This window comes from Dipodomys merriami, unplaced genomic scaffold, assembly GCF_024711535.1.
Source record: "Dipodomys merriami isolate MVZ:Mamm:240054 unplaced genomic scaffold, mDipMer1.0.p SCAF_693, whole genome shotgun sequence".
Taxonomy (NCBI): Eukaryota; Metazoa; Chordata; class Mammalia; order Rodentia; family Heteromyidae; genus Dipodomys; species Dipodomys merriami.
In genome coordinates, this window is record NW_027206283.1 from 382,501 (window position 1) to 386,598 (window position 4,098).

The 4,098-nt window shown below is 31.2% G+C and overlaps 1 pseudogene; it reads right to left on the bottom strand.

Annotated features, from left to right (window-relative positions):
- Positions 1 to 75: 75 nt before the first annotated feature.
- Positions 76 to 175, bottom strand: LOC138816383 (U6 spliceosomal RNA; annotated as a pseudogene).
- Positions 176 to 4,098: the final 3,923 nt, after the last annotated feature.

Genomic DNA, 4,098 nt, shown 5'->3' on the forward strand with positions numbered 1-4,098 from the left:
ATATATGTTGTTACCCTTGAATTTTTGTAATCAACTTTTTAATAACTGTTTTTTATTTCTTGCATCTGAAAAATGAAAAATAAGGAATGCTTCACAAATTTTTATATGATCCTTGTGCAAGAGCCATGTGAATCTCTGTATTGTTGTCATTTGGGTAGTCCTGCTGCTGAAGCATGTAGTATCCTCTAAGTTTAAGTAGTTAATGATGCAGTCTTTATACAGGCATATATCCTTGGTTGCCTATTTGTAACAATGAACCCTTATTGTTCCTAAAAATGTTATTGAACATATTTCTCTAAATTTCTGTGTATAGTGGAAAAAACTTATATTGTTTGGTGGATTGCTCACATTTGCCATTTTTCTGTCAATGACTATTTTGTTTTTTTCATTTTAAATTTGATCATATTTTGAAGCCTTTATAGCTAAGTCCAAAGGTGATGGCTTTTCAAGTACTTACTTATCAACTGAGTTAGCTTTGTGGATCTAATGGACTCAAAGTAAGCCTTCTTAAAAGTTACTTCTAAACATCTGCAGCTTAAAATTTCCCAAATGAGGTCTCAAAGGTACAAATGTCTACCTGACCCTTTACCCTTCTTCCATGTAGGAAGAGACCAACCAGAATATCTTACCATGGCTGCATAGATTGTCTTACTGGAACAAAACTCATCTTAGTTACAAGGGATCATAGAGAGACGAAGAGTTGAGAACGAATTGTTCAGAATAGAAGGTATTTTATAAAAATAGGTGTGAGGATGAGTATATACCTCTTCATGGGGAAGCCTACAGTGGACACTTAGACCTTGTCTATGAGTTGGTAGCTAAAGGCAGATATTCGAAGTATTTTATGAAAATATTATATTTATTATATTTATTATATAAATATTATGTAAATAAAATATCATATTTATTACATATATTATATATAATATATTATATATATTATATATAATATTATAATATATTATAATATATAATATATTATAAAATATTATATTTATTATATAAATATTATATAAATAAAATATTATATTTATTAAACCAAACACTTCAAAAGTAGCTAAAGCCAAGAAGGTAAAAATATTGTTCATATGCATGATTACCTAATGTCCTAGCCTGTCTACAATCCAACCAGGCAGGAACATACACAACTGACTTTCTATCAACAAATATTTCCATAGCTCCTGCACAAGTCCATATGTTTCTCCTCGATATTAGGCCTTAAATTGGTAATGTTTTAATCACAGTGTTTCCTATTGCCTCTAAGCTGTAAATCTCAAAATGGTAAAGCTTTAGATCTAACTCTACCAAAAACTGAGGGAGAGATAATGGAACAATACTTTAAAACGGAGTTGCCTTTGATACCCTAACCACAACAGAACAATGAAAAATAATTTCTTATATTATATATACTTATATATTTTTATTTATGTGTGCTGATCTTAAATTTCACACAGTGAAACTTACTAGACTTAGATGATAATTTGACAACTAAATTGATATTCATCCCATAAATAGATTGGAATATAAATAATTAAGTTTAGAACATTAGAATATAAAAAGTATCAATGCAATGTCTTTGGTATAAACTTCTGATACTGTCTAAGTGTTCTTGGTCTTCTGAATTCACATGGTAAAAACACAGTATTGTTTTCCTCTAATCTATAAAGGATTTTACTCTGCTGCTCTGTTTATTGTTTTAACTCGCTGGTCCCAAAATGTTTTTCTCCATATTTCTGAAGCATTCTTACTGATTATACCAAAATTTTGCTGATATGATGTCTAAAAGCTATTATTCTTCTGCAGGACCCACGGGTCCTAGGATACCAGATCCAAGGTATCTGCATCATCAGATAACAAGAGCAAAACTTCTCACCTAGGCCCATGCAACATGCCAACAGAAAGTAATTGAAGACCCGTCTCAATTTCTCATTTCCTATAATATTTCAGTTCCTTAATTCCTTGGAGAATTTAGCAGTAAGCTATTGTGAAATGTAAGTCAACTTAAAATGAAAGATGAGACCATAAAATATGAGAGAATGTACTGTAATTCAAACTTTCAAATTACAGATGACAAGCCCATTTGAGTGAACAAAATCACAAACGTCACAAGATTATTTTTAATACCCCTCTCCTAATGATTAATGAAAGATTTCAGCCCAGCAAAAGTAGGCCAAAAAATACTTCCTGGAATGGTAGATCCATAATTGGTCTAACAAAGCTAGGAAATCTTGACTTAGAGGTCAAATATTATTTAGAAAAACTTTAATTGAGAAGATCCTTAGTGCTTCAAAAACCTGTTACTTCAGTAAAACTTGGTTCTGTCGTATAAAAATATTGTTATTCTCAAACCAATGATAACCTACATTTAATCTTCTGAAGTATATTCCTTTTCAAATAAACTTTTAAAAATCGCATTCGCCAAAATAACACTGACAAGTAGATGATAGTGACATTACAAGTTTTTCAATGTAGGGGGCAAGTTACAGTAGAATTGATTTATTTACCCAGCACTAATCCCAAACAAGTTCAACAATTCATTAAGGTGTAGAAATGTTACCTCCCCACACCATTGGCGTTGTTCAGTAGGTGCTTTCCCGAAATGTGTTAGACAGAACAGCATCCCATATTTCAAACCCAAATATTAGCTAATAAAGTAAACTTCATCACATAAGAAGGTACATTTTAAAATGTCACTAATAGTTGCCTTATCATGTGTTGTTTTATGTTTTCCTTGTCTAACATAGTAAGAAATACGACTTTAAGTCTTGAATATGGGTACTCATCAGAGATGTGACAAACATAAAATCTGTCTTCCATTTCTATCATATTCCTCTATAGTAGTAAATCTTAGTTTTCTTCTTTTTTCAAAACTTATACGTAGTAGAAAATATTATCCCATGTAAAATAAAATAATCACACCATTTTACAAAGCCATTTATAAAAACTGGTAGGAATAAATTCTAAGCCATTTTTAAACTATCTTGTTGACTAAAGATTAATCTTCCAAATGGTTGAGAATAAAATCATGTCTAGGTGCTTCACATCTCCAGTCTTGCAAATGAATTATAGAAATATAAGCTTACATCAGTTCATGTATATGCGGCATTGAAACTGCATGGAATATATACAAACCTTTCAAAATATTAACAGAAAGTTTAACAGAATGACTATCAGGAAATTGAAACCTGAGAGGAATAATAGTAAAGACATAGAATGAATGAAAAATGGAACAACGGGCAAGTATATCTAGAATACTCAATATACACATGTAATAAATGAAGTGGTAAATCTGAAATAAATCTTGGAGAAGGGATTGGTTGAGAATGATATAAGGAGTGACTCTGATCCTGGAGCACTTGACAATTAGATGGACATATTTAATTGTAACATATTTGCACAACCTTTTGTAATTCAGTTAAAACACAAAACAAACAAAAATCACAACCAAACATCAATCTCTAGAGAGTATGAATATGACCTATCAAAATTTTAAGCAGTTAATGAAGGGCAGACTTGGGAAAAGCAAACAAAGCTGTTCAAAGAGGGCAGTTTGGGGTATGGGAGAATTTAGAACAGATTAAGTAGGTTGTCAAAGGTTATAAATGACCTACACCTACTGCAAATATTTTCATCTGCGAGTGCTCTTTGTTTATACTGGACACTCCAGTCATGAGGCACACTTAATAGCTTGTGAAGATAGAATGGAAGAAACAAGATCAAGAACGCATTACTCCACTGGAAAGAAAACATTTCTCTATGTTTTCTCTCATCTGTCTTCATTACTCTTTTTTCATACTTTTAATAAACTCAATTGATTTTGAATTATACCTTTCCTTCTTTGTTCTGGCAAAGTAATTGTTCAAAATATTTCACTAAATTTTATTTCACATTATTTTCTATCATACTGTTTACTTGTCCAAGTGAGTCCATTAAACTTCCCTTTTGCATTTGGTTGCCAAGAAAACTCAACATCTATGTTAATGAGGATAAACTGTAATGCAAAACTTTGTGTCCAAAAAACCAGTCCAAGAACCTGTAATCACAAATGTTTAGCTATATTTTTTTTCTTTTTTCTTTTACCTTGAAAATCTTCTCGTG